This window comes from Haliotis rubra, unplaced genomic scaffold, assembly GCF_003918875.1.
Source record: "Haliotis rubra isolate DU_JTF1 unplaced genomic scaffold, ASM391887v1 Scf180, whole genome shotgun sequence".
Classification (NCBI taxonomy): domain Eukaryota; kingdom Metazoa; phylum Mollusca; class Gastropoda; order Lepetellida; family Haliotidae; genus Haliotis; species Haliotis rubra.
Window position 1 is genome coordinate 890,002 of NW_025765781.1, and position 17,538 is coordinate 907,539.

A 17,538-nucleotide genomic window follows, 5' to 3' on the forward strand; every position below is an offset into this window, starting at 1 on the left:
GTGACAACTATGTGAAAGGTCTATCCATACAGGCCTTCCTAGTAAAGAGCAATTATATACATATATAAACGCTTAGGGAACGCGATCAATAGAGTGTACTCTTGTCAATAACACATTGACTTCACCCTTTCCCCACAAGGAAGCATTAATTCGGTGTCAATGTATTAGTTGACGGTTGTTTAGAGTTGACTCTTAATGCTTCAAAGTTTACTCTGTAAGGTTAACTGTGGAAATCCAATTATTGGTAACACTTGCCACGTCTCCTGGCACATGCCCTGAATTTTCTGTTTCAAATTGACCGATACTGAACATACACCAGACTGACGTGTGAGGAATTTATAAACCTTTTACAATCGATGCATTTGGTGACGTTTGATACTATGTATATGCTTTTCCGTCTCTTAATCAGACTGAAGTTTTGGTGGTACGTTGCGGTGTAGTATTTCACATGATGAATACAATCTTTTTGGAAGTGAACTGATAGATAAATGGTGTGTTCCTAATGCATAATTCAAGTTTTTATTGCATTAGGTTTTTGTTCCTTGTCTAAATTTGATATTCGGTTTACATTTTGCTATAATATAATTAGGACTGCGCCAGAACACTTGGTATCGGTTCAACAGGTCTTGATTGTTGATACAAGTTAAAGGATTTGTCATCGGAATGGACTGTAATATATTGTGACATCCAGCAGTCATATTGTATAAACTATCTGCTGTCGACCGACAAGTTGAAACTCCAGTCACTGAGACGAAAGAGTTTAAACAGGCTTACTGGACTTTAAGTCACATCAAATGTATCACATAACTTTAGAAGCACATAAATTCTCGCTGCTTAACATATGTTACGAAAAAAAAGGTTAAACTCTTAATTGTGCAGGGGATATGAATTGGCGAATATTGTTTAGAGTTATGAGTTAGAAAACAATTTTCAAGTACATACTACATACTTGCCCATGGAAGTAGATGAATATCGAGTTTCTCTGCAATTTTCGAGTTAAATGGGTAATTTCCTTGTTGGAACCATGAAACTACATCGAGATATCCGAAATATCGAGACATCCGTATTGAGTAGTAAAAGAGCTTGAATAATGATAAATTATGAAGGATTTTGCCGGGACCGAGTCCTTATATCGAGACAATCAACATATCGAGTTATCAGAGTTCGACACAACGGTGCTCGACTGTAACTGATTTACATCAGTCTTGTAAATCAAAAGATTGCGGTATGTATACTTGTATGTGAAGGGGCAAAATACATCTATTATAGCAACACATACCTACTGAATGCAGAGTCCCGGATCCAAGTCCTCACTACGAACACAATGCAATGTAAAACAAACCATTAGGATGTAGAACCTAGATGTGATGTATGATAGCGTGATATGACATTGCCTGTGTGGCGTTCTCATCCATAAATACATGTTCCTGTTTCATGGTAACGTTTTTACGTTTGCGTGAGAAGAAGACAACATCGGACGATTTCTCGGCATTTATGTTTCTCTTCACTATTTATCGGAATATGAAACCAAGGAGAGGTGATATATAGACTGAGTTAGTGAGTATGGTTTTACGCTGCTTTTAACAATATTCCAGCAATATCACTGCGGGGGACACTAGAAATGGGAGAAATAAAGATACAGATGGTGTTTAATGATGCAGGTTAATGCAGCAAATGCTGGATGTGCCACGTCAGCATCTACATAAAGCGGTCAGATCAGTGATTGATATCATGAACAACCGTCAGTGTACAAGGACACGCCACCAGCTACACCACTAAGTATGACCACACGAGCCTCAGTTCGGCTCTTGGGATAAGGTTGATGTGCCTGGGACCGGTCAGACCGAGGACAGTCCAGGCGAGACGGGGTGGAAATCCGGGGGTAGTTGGCCGTGTGGTTTAAGCGGTCGTTCGAAGGCTCAGATTTAATTCCCCATCCGGGTACGAGGTGCATAGCTTATTTCTGGTGTCTTCCGCTGTGTCGTTGCTGTTATATTGCTAAAAGCGGCATTGAGTCTGTCAAACACTCACTCACTCACCCAGTCATTCATTACAGTTTAGTCTGTCTCACAGTCCCTGAACCACATTACTTTTCCTTCTGCAGTTTCTACAATGCTAAAACCCTAAATGAAGCAATTCTAGATTTCTGAATCTTCCATCTCATTGATGCTCCTTTTCAATTCAAATGGGATTATTTGATACTATCAAATGTTTATATATTCAGAGACTAAGCGTTGGTCTAATCTATCTTGTTGGAGTTCTTCTGGTCATAGTCTAGCACATGAACGTCGTCTGGCATAACAGGTTTCATATACACCCGTACAGAAGGAAGGAACCCGGGGAAAGTAAAGGGAAACTAAGGAAAGTCATGTGAAGAGAAGGAAGGCAAGGGAAGTAAAGGGAAACTAAGGAAAGTCATGTGAAGAGAAGGAAGGCAAGGAAAGCAAAGGGAAACTAAGGAAAGCCATGTGAAGAGAAGGAAGGCAAGGAAAGTAAAGGGAAACTAAGGAAAGTCATGTGAAGAGAAGGAAGGCAAGGAAAGCAAAGGGAAACTAAGGAAAGTCATGTGAAGAGAAGGAAGGCAAGGAAAGCAAAGGGAAACTAAGGAAAGTCATGTGAAGAGAAGGAAGGCAAGGAAAGTAAAGGGAAACTAAGGAAAGTCATGTGAAGAGAAGGAAGGCAAGGAAAAGTAAAAGAGGGAAACTAAGGAAAGTCATGTGAAGAGAAGGAAGGCAAGGAAAGCAAAGGGAAACTAAGGAAAGTCATGTGAAGAGAAGGAAGGCAAGGAAAGCAAAGGGAAACTAAGGAAAGTCATGTGAAGAGAAGGAAGGCAAGGAAAGTAAAGGGAAACTAAGGAAAGTCATGTGAAGAGAAGGAAGGCAAAGGAAAGCAAAGGGAAACTAAGGAAAGTCATGTGAAGAGAAGGAAGGGAAAGTAAAGTAAAGCGAAACCAAGGAAAGTCATGTGAAGAGAAGAAAGGCAAGGAAAGCAAAAGGAAATGGCACTGAAAGCCAAATAAAGCCAATGGAAGTAAATGATCAAATAGTAAGTCATATGGATGATTTCTATACGTAAACACCCACAGAGAACAGTCAAATAAATTTAAGTTATTCAACATTTTGTGTATATGTTTGATCAAATGGCGCTCTGACTAGGCATTATTGTGTCTTCATGACAAACTTCCCAATTTGTCAGAACAAATTACAGGAAGAAGGTTAATTGAAAACGCCACATTGCCTTATTAACTACTAAAGACTACAATACTAGGGGGAGCGTCAAGACATATTGACCTTGTCAAGCGTAGAGATCAAGTGATCAAGAACACTGTAATGTACTGTATGGAATACTGTTCTGGAAATTATCTTGCACTGATGGTGCCACAAGGGTTACTCTGGGTTTAACACACCATTTGCTGAAAACCAGATATGTTAATGGGTCCATAATGGACATAAGGGAGCTAGTTTGTTGGAGGGACGTTAATCGCTTATGTCTGCAACAAAGGTCGTCATGCTGGATGTCTTGTCATTTCACAAGAAGATGCAGTATTTTTGAAAGAGTTACTAAACGCATAATTAGCATTTTCCAACATAAATCCTACCATGCATTGGAACTGACAGTATAAACGACCAAACAGGAATCCTATTTGGTTATATTACACCTCCTATCGACATCCACTATGTCTTATGGATCCCTTCCCCTGTTTAACAACTCCGTTTCAAGGACATCAGTGAAATGGTCGACTTATTGGAGGATGCTATTCTTTGATCTTGCCTGGATAACCTCATCGCTTTCTGGGAGAGTCGTTGAACTTGTTCGGTAAGCACTAAAAACTAAATTGCGATTATGTAAGCATGTGGATTGTGGCATGTGAAAGTTGGGCTTGTTTTCTACCTCTCTCATAACGTGCCCTACTCGTTACTGCCGTGAGTCACTCACTCACTCCATTACTCCCACGTCACCCAATTAATTACTTCATCACTCACTCCGTCACTTCATCACTCACTCACTCACTCACTCACAGGAAACTGGGCTACTTAATCTGAAATACTTGTTAAACTAGTCTCGGAAACTGCCCTCATGCAACACTGAATATACGCTGTCCTAAAGTCAATATCTTTGCAATGCATGACATTTTACAATTTACAATGAAAACACAAGTTAAACAATAGACATTGACAGGCGTACAATAACGGAATACAATTTCAGACAATGGGGCTACTTTGCGTCATCAATATTGTAACGACCGATCATACATCCACATTAAACAATTTCACACTGATGATATGATTGGTGGGCAATAACGCGCGGAAAATTGTGAACGTTGGCATTAGCGCTGGTGTAGCCGAACGTCTTCGCATGTGACGGTCGTGGCTGTGTGGGTACGTCCGCTAATTGTCAGATACTAAACGATGTCAACACAATATAGTCAAAAAGAAATTCCAAGAAGAAGATATTTTGTGTAAACATTTCCTAAGATAAATAATGAGAATGTATGTAAAACGTGGCCTTAAGAAAGTAAATCTGAATTAAAAATCGATTCAAATGTGATCATAAATTCACATTCTACTTCTCGACTTTTGAGTTCCAGTGGAAAAAAACTACTCAAAACACAGCGTCGATCCAGACTTGTGATAATGACAAATGAAATGTAAATCAAAAGGGCTTAAACGTTTATTGAACATATTTCGAAAATGTTTGTGCAAATATGAATAAATACAAATAGAACTTGAAGAATACAGGAAATTCATCATGTTGATATTTTGAATGAAAAAGTATCCAACAATACTATATCTGTCATTGCTGAGAATGAAGAGGTGTTTTTAAACCTTTATACGTAACATTGGTTAGATCATGCTACGCTTATCGAAGCTTTGATAGCTCTATGTTTTTAGCTATGTGATTTATAGTTGGAAGAGATGCTTTCTAATTTGTAAACACGAAACACCAACGCCAGACAGCCAGTCTCGACCATCCACAGAAACACTCCACTGCCTTCAAAAAGCAAAACAGTGGCAAAATGTCACATAAAACGCGTTAAAGAATGTTTGAAGTAATCAGACAATTACCCCAAGATTTAAAACAATCCGTACAGTGTGTTGTGTTTGTTGTTTTACGCCGCACTCAGCAATATTCCAGCAATGTGGCGGCTGTCTGTAAATATTCGAGTCTGGACTGGAGAAAGGGTTTAGCCGTTTGATACAATGATTAATAATTATGGAAATGTTTTGTTGCATTTCTTAAGTTAACTTAAGGAAACATCTTCAAATAATGTGGGAAGTAGCTCACTGACTGTTTCACGATGTCGACGACGACGTCACCAACAGTGGGGAAGAAAACCAGGAAAACTGTTGCGTGTCAGAGTCAATTTCATCGAGATTTCCCCTCATGGATTATTGAACAGGACTTATTAACCATGAAGTTGTCATCTCGAAGTGAGTGTTCTTCACACTGAAAACACACTTTTCCTAAGAATCCGTAGCGTGGCTAATGTTTGTTTGCATTAATACATAATTAAATCTGCCTGATGCATGATTTTGTGAATTCACATCCTCATCGAAAGAGATGGAGAGCCAACTGATGTTGAAGAGGTCAAACGTGATACGAGGCGTGAGAAACGTGTCGACAATATAGCACACAAAAGGGCGGTGTTGTTGAGGGTGTTGACGGTGTTGTTGAGGGTGTTGTTGGCGGTGTTGTTGACGGTGTTGTTGGCGGTGTTGTTGACGGTGTTGTTGACGGTGTTGTTCGTGGTGTTGTTGGCGGTGTTGTTGATGGTGTTGTTGATGGTGTTGTTGACGGTGGAGTTGTTGACGGTACTGTTGGCGGTGTTGTTAATGGTGTTGTTGGCGGTGTTGTTGACGGTACTGTTGGCGGTGTTGTTGCTGTTGTGACGGTATTGTTGGCGGTGTTGTTGATGCTGGTGTTGTTGACGGTGTTGTTGGCGGTGTTGTTGGCGGTGTTGTTGATGGTGTTGTTGACGGTGTTGTTGGCGGTGTTGTTGGTGGTGTTGTTGGCGGTGTTGTTGGCGGTGTTGTTGTTGATGGTGTTGTTGAGGTGTTGTTGGTGTTGTTGGCTGTGTTGTTGGTGTTGTTGTTGGCGGTGTTGTTGGCTGTGTTGATGGTGTTGTTGGCGGTGTTGTTGGTGTTGTTGAGGTGTTGTTGAGGTGTTGTTGGCTGTGTTGATGGTGTTGTTGATGGTGTTGTTGGCGGTGTTGTTGATGGTGTTGTTGAGGTGTTGTTGGCTGTGTTTATGGTGTTGTTGATGGTGTTGTTGGCGGTGTTGTTGACGGTGTTGTTGACGGTGTTGTTAACGGAGTTGTTGGTGGTGTTATTGACGGTGTTGTTGGCAGTGTTGTTGGCTGTGTTGATGGCGTTGTTGACCATGTTGTTGACTGTGTTGTTGACGGTGTTGTTGATTGTGTTGTTGACGGAGTTGTTGGCGGTGTTGTTGGCGTTGTTGACGTGTTGCTGGCGTAGATTTTGACGGAGTTGTTGGTGTTCATGGTGTTGTTGACGGTGTTGTTCATGGTGTTGTTGACGGACCGCCGCCATATTGCTGGAATGTTGCTGAGTACGGTGGTAAACAATAAAGAAGCCACCATCACCAACAACTACTACTACTACTACTAGATCGTTATAACCATCAGTTCGTTATTAACGTCAGATCGTTATAACCATCAGTTCGGTATATATAAGCATATTCGTTATAATCGTAGGCATATTGCTGAATGCGGCGTTAAAGAAACAAAACACCTGTTATAGTCCAAGTAGCCACTATTGCCCCGTAAATGCAACATTGTATCCATCTACGCAACAATGGCCACCAGAATTACACGTTTCTCGGTGCAAGTACCTACTTTCAGCCAACCTATATCGATGGTTGCCGTGGTTTCTGGCTGTAAAGATGCTTCGTTAAGTTGATGGGGAATGTGAACTGTGTAATCTGAAGTCAAAACGATATTTTGTAGCTTTAGAGATCATTGTCAATGAGACTCCTCTCGATTTCAAAATGCAATGCTCGAATATGAATGGACAATGACATTTTGCATTGCATCAAAGGATATATTTGTTGACGGTGTTGGCGGTGTTGTTGATGGTGTTGTTGGCGTGTTGTTGTTGTTGCTGTGTTGTTGGATGTGTTGTTTGTTTGTTAATGGTGTTGTTGGCGGCGTTGTTGACGGTGTTGTTGGCGGTGTTGTTGATGCCGTTGTTGATGGTGTTGTTGGTGTTGTTGGCTGTGTTGATTGTTGTTGATGGTGTTGTTGCGGTGTTGTTGACGGTGGGGTGTTGACGGCTGTGTTTAACGGTGTTGTTGGTGTTGTTGTTGGCGGTGTTGTTGACGGTGTTGTTGGCAGGTGTTGTTGGCGGTGTTGTTGATGGTGTTGCATTGACGGTGTTGTTGGCGGTGTTGTTGTTGGCCGTGTTGACATGGCGGTGTTGACAGGTTACGGCAGTGTTGACTGTGTTGTTGACGGTGTTGTTGATTAGAGTTGTTGGCGGTGTTGTTGACGGTGTTGTTGGCGTTGTTGACGTTTTGTTGGCGTAGTTTTGACGGAGTTGTTGACATGGTGTTGTTGACGGTGTTGTTCATGGTGTTGTTGACGGACCGCCGCCATATTGCTGGAATGTTGCTGGTACGTACGGTGGTAAGTTCGTTATTAACGTCAGATCAATAAAGAAGCCACCATCACCAGATCAACTACTACTACTTACTACTCAGATCGTTATAACCATCAGTTCGTTATTAACGTCAGATCGTTATAACCATCAGTTCGTTATTAACGTTATTAACGTCCGATCGTTATCCATCAGTTCGTTATAATCGTTATAACATCAGTTTGTTATAACCATCAGTTTGTTATAAGCGTGATCGCTATAAACCGTTATAACCGTCAGTTCGGTATATATAACCATATTCGTTATAATCGTAGGCATATTGCTGAATGCGGCGTTAAAGAAACAAAAACACCTGTTATAGTCCAAGTAGCCACTATTGCCCCGTAAATGCAACATTGTATCCATCTACGCAACAATGGCCACCAGAATTACACGTTTCTCGGTGCAAGTACCTACTTTCAGCCAACCTATATCGATGGTTGCCGTGGTTTCTGGCTGTAAAGATGCTTCGTTAAGTTGATGGGGAATGTGAACTGTGTAATCTGAAGTCAAAACGATATTTTTGTAGCTTTAGAGATCATTGTCAATGAGACTCCTCTCGATTTCAAAATGCAATGCTCGAATACGAATGGACAATGACATTTTGCATTGCATCAAAGGATATGTAAACGATGTTCAATGAGTCACATATTTGATATGTTTCAAAGCAGCTTGTAAGGTTAGTTGGGGCGGTGGGATAGCCTTGTGGTCAAACATTTGCTGAAAACGCGTGTTCGATTCCCATACAATCCGTGAGGCCCATGTCTGGCGTCCCTGACGTAACATTGCTGGAATATTGATAGAACCTTAGATCACTGTAAGGATACCCGTGAAGATCCGGGTTAGAATTGGTCTTCAGCAACCCATGCTTGTATAAGAGGCGACTAACGGGATCGGGGGGTCAGGCTAGCTAACTTGGTTGACACATGTCATCGTATCTCAAAGGCGTAGATTGATGCTCATGATGTTGATCACTGGATTGTCTGGTCCTGGTTTGAATACGCAATACTGACGTCATATAGCTGGCATATTGATGAGTATGACTTTAAACAAACTGTCGAGACTCGATTATTTACAGACGTCCCCCATATAGCTTGAATATTGCTGAGTGCGGCGTAAAACAATAAGCCAACCAACCGAGGAATACAATACAAACGCTACAATATAATGACTTCTACAAGATATGACGTCCCTTCAGGAAATCACACACACACGCATGTAGGTTCAGCAACTCTATGTTAAGGGAGAAGAGATATACAGAGGCAGCGTACATTTTGAGAACATGCATGGGCATGGTCTTAAAATGTCAAAAGGTGAAATATTGAAAACCCCAAAGCAACATATTGTATTTGGTGTCAGTTCCAAAGTGGAAACAAAAGGTCAACCAGAAGTCTTTGCGTAAAAGAAACCAACAAAGACAAGCAACATTATGAACAACTGTATTCTAAAGGGAGCCCGTCTACAAATCAATACTAATGACTACAATGGTAAAGGTAGGCATTTAGGGATACCACGGGAAAAGCGATTGTGTAAATATTGTACTTATCAGCAGGTAGAAGATGAATATCATTTCTTGCTTGTTCGTGCATTGTGTGCAAATATCAGAAAAGAATACATAAAGAAATATTTCTACTTGAACCCCCGAAAAGACAAATTCTATACCCTCATGGCATCCCAAAATCAAACAGCCACAAAATATCTCGCAATGTATATATACCATGCCATGAATATGAGATCCTCTGCATTACAGATGTGATATTATTTACTATATATTCTTTTATATTGCACCCTCTGCTACTGTATGTATGTAAAATGTACTATAGGCCTAAGGCCTCTTCAGTACTGTAAATAAAGATTGATTGATTGATTGATTGATTGACTACAATGGGTGAATGAGTGAGTGTAGTTTTACGCCCCTCTTAGTAATATTCCAGCACTAATATCAGCGGGGGACACCAGAAATGGGCTTCACACATTGTACCCATATGAGGAATCGAACCCGGGAGTTCAGCGTGACGAGATGAATTTACAAAGGCAGTACAAGTTCAACGGCCGTTCAAATACAATAACAATAAACACAATAATGGTAATTTTCACCAAGTTGAAACAGTGAACAAGCTTCCAAACTAGGGAGGGTTAGCCTAGGGTTCAAGCGTTCTTCCCTCACGCCGGGTTCGATTCTCCACATGGGTACAATATATGAAGCCCATTTCTGGTGTCCTCCGCCCTGATATTGCTGGAATATTGCTAAAAGCGGGCGTAAAACTAACCTCGCACAGTCACTCCAAGCTAGGGCTAGGCATGGAATACAGCTTGCAGAGTGATCGTCACACAACATCGGGTTTTGATGTCATCTGAGATGACTGATGGAAGGGTGTCACCCCATATATGTGAAGTGCTTTCAAAGGTGTCTAGTCTCCACGTTTCTCTGATAGAGAACTTACGAATAGTCAGTGTATACGACAGCGGTCGATAAATATTTGAGTACAGGCGAGACAAGCCATTGATTGATATTACGAGCAAGATCCTGTCATGATAGAAGGGCACGTAGCTAGCCAAGTGATCGTGCCTGACAACCACATCAATGTATAATTCGCCTCTCTTCATTATCAAGGGCGGTGGGGTAGCCTGGTGGTTAAATCGTCCGCTCGTCGCGCCGAGGATCCGGGTTCGATTCCCCACATGGGTGCAATGTGGGGAACCCATTCCTGGTGTTCCCAGCTGTGATATTGCCGGACCATTGCTAAAAACGGCGTAAAACCAAACTCACTCACTCACTTCATTATCAAAGAGACACGGCATTAAACATTCGTTAAGTATTCATTCATTCACTCACTCCAAATAGCCATAGAATTACCGAGGACCAGTTCTAACCCGGAATCTGGTCATTTAGAGAGGTTATACAGGATGAGAAAAACTGGTTGTTACTTCATGACCTATGTTCAGTTAAACGTTTTGAATGTGGATTGTTTCAACACAAAATATCTGTGCTGGATCTTGCAGCACAATACAAAGTTGACCTCCTAACACCTCTGACATCTAATTAGACCCTGCAACCTTAGTTATTAACCTATTGTATATATGATGTAGAACGATTGTTTGCGTTGCCTCGGAAAAAAATATTTAAATTGAAGAAGACGAAGAAAGATCAAGCGACCGTCTTTAATTTTTGTAAGTGTGCAAAGGTAAGAGATTTTTGAAACACATTCGGGGGAAATTGAGAGCAGGCGGGAGATGGGAAACGGAAGCCAAGACGAACAGCCTTAAACTATAACATTGTTGGCAAGTATTATGAATTAGACTAGTACAAGAAGTCGCACACATGCACACGCATGCATGCACAAACACACACACACACACACACACACACACACACACACACACGCACGCACGCACGCACGCACGCACACACACACACGCACACGCACACGCACACGCACACATATACTCTCATAAAACCTACATACGGAATGCTAACAAGAATATTATTTGACTGTGAGAGAAGGAAATTTATCATTTAAGCAAAAGCCTTTATCCATGACATAAGCTTATGCCATGACAACATGCCATACCTCAAAGGTATAAGTATGAAAATTACATATGCAAATTAGTTAACCGGAATTGTGACTTTTTCGCCAGTGTGCGTGACACTCTCGACTATTCCTTAGTGTTGAAGCTATATCACCGCGGCCTGCAGATAATGTTTTAACTCAGTTTCACCGTCAGAACAAAATCATCATGGAACGCTGAAGATTGTTTAATGGGGATATACAGATAATTTAACAAAAACAGAAAACATTTTCTGAAGTAATATCACTGGAATGTAGATTGCGTAGATCGATACAATTAGAAGTTAGAAGTGGTCTTCAGCAACCCATGCTTGTCGTAAGAGGCGACTAACGGGATCGGGTGGTCAGGTGACTTGGTTCACACATGTCACCGCATCTCAGTTACGTAGATCGAATTGTCTGGTCCTATCTTGAATAAGCAAACCGTAGTCATATGGGTAGCATAATGATGAGTGTGGCTTTAAACAAACAAACAAACAGTAGCGTTACAACTATTATAGCTGTTTAAATCAGGTTTATGAAAGCCATATCGTGACTAGATCAAGTTATAATTACATAATAGTTAAAAGTAAATTATAAACACCTGTCAACGAAGGACTGTAAAACAACTAGATTATCACAGATATAAATTTAAAACTAGTAATGAAATTTAAACGTTTTAACTATAGAAGACAAAACCATATAAAAACCTGGATGTAGATCGCCAACAACTGAAGGTGGATCACCATAATAGGGACCATGGGCGCTTACGACAGGGAATGAGATACAGACTTCATCTGAACTATTCGTGGGGGACCTATTCTGAGTGTTTTGTTACGGCGATGTTTTGTATTTCTGTCATATATAAAATCTGGAATCTTTAAGTCTGCTATGGTGGGCGTTGCTATATGAAAACAACAAAATAAAAACAGCAGTTTGTTTGGATATCGTTTTCATCACAACGGCAATAACTCGAGTTCCAAGACACAAAGATCGCGGAGAAAAAGTCAGTTTGAAATGGCAGTGATGACAAACAGACTTTGACTAGATTAGGCTAGGGGAAACCCTTGCCTCGGGAATATGAAAGTAATTTGTACAATTTGTTTCAAACAGTTATTACTGCTTTGCTGAACATAATTCAGCCACAGGACGTATTGTTTGCCAATAGCTAATCAACGTCAAAAACGCTAATCAACGTCAGCCCCCACACTGAAACCTATGGTTTGTCAACGAGTTCCAGTACTAGTTTTCTGACTTATGAAGACATTGTGTTCCAGAATGAAGGATCAGTTCCGTGGACCCGACATCCTTTTGAAATCAGGAACAGTAAAACCCAGAACACTTTCAGACCAGAAATCAAACCTCATCAGTTTCTGGCAACCTATAACCAAGAATGCCTTTAAGACTCATATGGAAGACATCTAAAGGTCTAACTGAATATCATTTACTTACATTGTCAAATATTTTGCAATGCAAAGATGAATTTAGAAATCAGGAATACCTTCATGGCACATGCGTATTTAGTTTGGGCTTTTTTTACAGATCAACCACATTTGCCCAATGATATATGCTCTTATATGAATCAGACCAGCCGTTAGTCAGCATTGGCATGTAAACAAATCATTGAGGTTTGAGTAATGGCGATTGAATGTCGAATTGACTTGTCAGCACGAGAATCCACAAATCTCATTTCACTTTCAATTACACAGCTGAGATTCTCTATTGTTTTCATTCAGCTATTTTACACCCAGCACTCACGAATGTCAAGGATTATGCCTGAAAGAAAAAATGTCAACGTTGTCTTTAAGAGACATGCAATGTAGTCGGGCGCTGTTAAGGAGTGTTGTCAGGGAATTTAATTCCGTGTTTGCACAGATACTGCGATAAAGCGTGACCAAGTAGAATATAATTCTGAGTTCAGTTGTCTGTGTTGCAGTCGGACCAGGAATTAGGCAACAGTAAAGGCAAGGTATGAGAGGTAATGTCAGGAATACGTATGTCAATTGCTGCATCTAGTTACCAAGAGGACCTTCGGAAGAATCTATTATGCACAACTAACTTTAGACGTGGTGATCATGTTACAATACAAGCAATACTTTCAGTGATAATTCTTTTCAGTTTATTCAGGTATTTCCGTATATATTTTTTCATATATATTAATATGTTTTGCCTAATAGCTATGGTCATTGCTCAGAGCTTTCCAAAGGTTTCATGATACATAAGTTTAAGTCATTTCAATTTTTAACACATCAGTATCAAAACACAGCATATGATGTCGGGCGCAATGCTCTATTTTGATTCGTACCATGACTTATGTTCTCGATATTTCCATGATTATGGAAAGGTCGGTCTTTACTTTTGTTTAGTTTTTCATATCGTTACAGGAACCCATGCAAGTACTACTTACGTATCTAGTGTGCTGTCATAGAAGCGACCAGACCCTTTCCATAATCTTGGGATATGTCTACTTGAAACAGACTGTATTTAATTCAATTTGTGAATGGACGCTACTTGATCTTGTAGAAACCGATCCAGTGACATCACTGCTGGTTCATCAGAGTCATGTTCTTTGAGCATGGCCTTGGATATGTTTGCAGGAAGTATCTTATATTGACATTAACTGATCATCAAACACTCAGATAACCTCAGTGAATCGGTTCGTGGAATAAGTCAAAGAAAATTACACCATTTTGGAACCAGTCGCAGGAAACTTTCCTTTCATGTTAGCTGTGATCAGTCAAAATGGGTTCATTAGGTCAATGATGCATCACAGATACACCCAACGCCATGAGATGATGTATTGAGTGAGTTAACGACAATACAATGACCTGGTTGGTGAATATATTGTACATGTTTCCTGTCTTGGGACTGCTGCTAGTATCATTTAGTCTGTATGAGTCTGTGGCCCTATAATGTATCGACTTCCAGCCTATCAGTTTAACATGGATGTGACACGTATATAGTATACTGACTGCCCAGAGACCAGTGCATTCTTTCTACTACTACTACAACTACCACTACTACTGCTGCTGCTGCTACTACTACTACTACTACTTCTACTACTACTACTACTGATTCTACTACTACTGATTCTACTACTAATAGTACTACAACTCCTGCGTCTACGGGGACGGTGGGGTAACGTAGTGGTTAAAGTGTTCACTCGTTACACCGAAGACCCGGGTACGATTCCCGCATGTGTACAATGTGTGAAGCCCATTTCTGGTGTCCAGTGATATTGATGGAATATTGCTAAAACGACGAAAAACAAACTCACTCACCGCTCGATGACTGCATCTACTACTCCTCCTCCTCCTCCTCCTACTACTACTACAATTTACTACTACTACTACTACTACTACTACTACTACTCCTACTACTTCTACTGCTCCTGCAGCTACCACGGATGTTCCAGCATTCGTCCCGATGTAGCCATTATCTATCATCCAGGAATCCCTTCTGTCATTGTATAGACTAGTAAGGAAAGAAATGTGTTACATGCACGGAGAGGTCACAGTGATTCCTATTAAAACGATTTATGCTTCTATAAAGGTCCAGACGGAAATCAATTAGAGCGTCTCATTGTATTCCAGTGTCCATAAAGCAGCCCTTGAAGCTGCTCAAAGGTTGCTAAAGGTTGAACATTTTGTCAAGAAAGAGGACCTTCTTTGTGAGCAAGAGGATGGAGTGTCATTTGTACAGATCTAATGACATTATGAGAGTAAGCATGAAATGAAATGTTAACATCTACATCTATATTCTTTTCATCTACTCCTACATATTTGTTTCAACAAAACAGAAGCACAGAGGATGAAGTCTCTGATGAAAATACAGAAGTACATGGACACCCCGTTAACTCGAACAACTTTAACTCGAATATGGTTATTTTTTTCAACTGAAGTCAATGTTTCTTTGCACAACCTTACATTATTGTTGGTGTGCTTTGATATCACTTTGTTTGAAACAGAATTTAAATGTAAAAACATATCCGACTTTATGTGAGTGAGAGAATGAATGAGTGAGTGAGTGAATGGGTGAGGAGAGGGAGGGTGAAGGAAATGATGGGGTGACGGTAAAGAAATGAGTGAGTGAATGACTCACGGCACTAACAAGTAGGGCACATTATGAGAGAGAGGTAGAAAACAACCTCATCTTTCACATGCCACAATCCACATGCTTACATGACCGCACATTAGGTTTCAGTCTTTACGAACAAGTTCAACGACTCTCCCAGAAACCAATGAGGTTATCCAGGCAAGATCAAACAATAGCATCCTTCAATAAGTCGACCATTTCACTGATGTCCTTGAAACGGAGTTGTTAAACAGGGGAAGGGATCATTAAGGCATAGTAGAAAGTCGATAGGGAGGCGTAATATAACCAAATATGATTCCTGTTTGGTCGTTTATACTGTCAGTTCCAGTGGTAGGATGTATGTCGGAAAATGATAATTATGACTTTGTTCAGTCTTTCGAACAACCTGTATCTTCCTGTGAATGTTAGCCTTTGTGTATTAACGTGTTATTTGTAAAAGTGACTACTTGTTGCAGTCTTTCCTCGAAAGATTTTTCAAACAACCCTCCGACCTCAACCCCAAGAAAAAGCAACCCTCCCGCAAAAAAAACAACAACAAAAAGAACATCATAAAATAAATGAAGATCATTCACGCGCTCCAAAGCCACAGAATTACCGAGGACCAGTTCTAACCCGAAATCTCAAGTCAATTAGAGACTGACTGACTGAGTTTGCTTGTACGCCGCTTTTAGCAATATTCCAGCAATATCACGGCGGGGGACACCAGAAATGGGCTTCACTCATTGTACCCATGTGGGGATTCGAACCCGGGTCTTCGGCGTGACGAGCCAACGCTTTAACCACTAGACTACCCCACCGCCCCCTCAATTAGAGAGGTTATACAGGATGAGAAAAATCGGTTGTAACTTCATGGCCTCTGTTCATCAGTTAAACGTTTGAACGTGTATGGTTTCGACACAAAATAGTACCTATGATCTTGTACCATAATACAAAATTGATAGCATAACACTTCTGAATCTAATTACACCATGCAACCTTAGTTATTAACCTAATGTATATATGATGTAGAACGAATTGCTTTGCTACGGAAACAAAATGTAAATAAATGCAGTTGAAGAAGATCAAGCGACCGTCTTTAAGTTTTTAAGTGTGCAATGGTATGAGATTTTGTAAACACATTCGGGGAAGACTGAGAGCAGGCGGGAGATGGGAAACGGAAGCCAAGACGAACAGCCTTAAAGCAAAACATTGTTGGCAAGGATTATGAATTAGACTAGTACAAGCAGTCACACAAACGTATGCACACACACACACACACACACACACACACACACACACACACACACGCACGCACGCACGCACACACACACACACACACGCACACACGCACACATATACACTCATAGAACCTACATACGGAATGCTAAAAGAATATTATTTGACTGTGAGAGAAGGAAATTTATCATTTAAGCAAAAGCCTTTATCCATGACATAAGCTTATGCTATGAAAACATGTCATACCACAAAGGTATAAGTATGAAAATTACATATGCAAATTAGTTAACCGGAATTGTGACTCTTTTCGCCGGTGTGCGTGACACTCTCGACTATTCCTTAGTGTTAATAACGATCTGTAAATGAATGAACAGATGAAACATATAATGAGAACGTTTAACGAACATGCTACAAACACAAATCACTGTAATGATAATTACAGCCACAAGCTACGGGGTGATAATCCGGAGCAAATAACATGAAAAAGGTAACTTCTGTTATGTACAAACTACTAAGTCTGAGATAATTTTTTGGGAAGTTCTAGTCTCACAACAAGCAAAGTAGGCCTGTCTTAATATCGGAGGCGGGTTGTACCTTACACCGTTCTCCAGGGTCTGACAGGCTGTCAAACAGAGGGCCTCTGACCACCGGCATATATACCGCTACATAAGTATAAAACCGACACAATCTTGAAACATGAATCCATTTCTATTTCGCTACAATGAGTAATTCCTACTTTTGCATGTATTTTGCATCTAGCAGCGATACAACTATGAATATCCCTGTATGCGTCTTGTCTCAATTAAAGTAATGAAATATTTATACAGGCAGGACACACTGACGAGGTTCTATATATCCAGAACACATTGGCACCAATATGTACTTATGACCGTTACCAGAAGAAGCTTATTTTACCTCCTGGGTACGTTATGTAAATACGATTTTGAATTTTCACTTAATCCTTTCTCTCCGGTTGAGAAAGACAGAAACATTGTAATTTTATTCATGTTTTTCTCAACAAAATA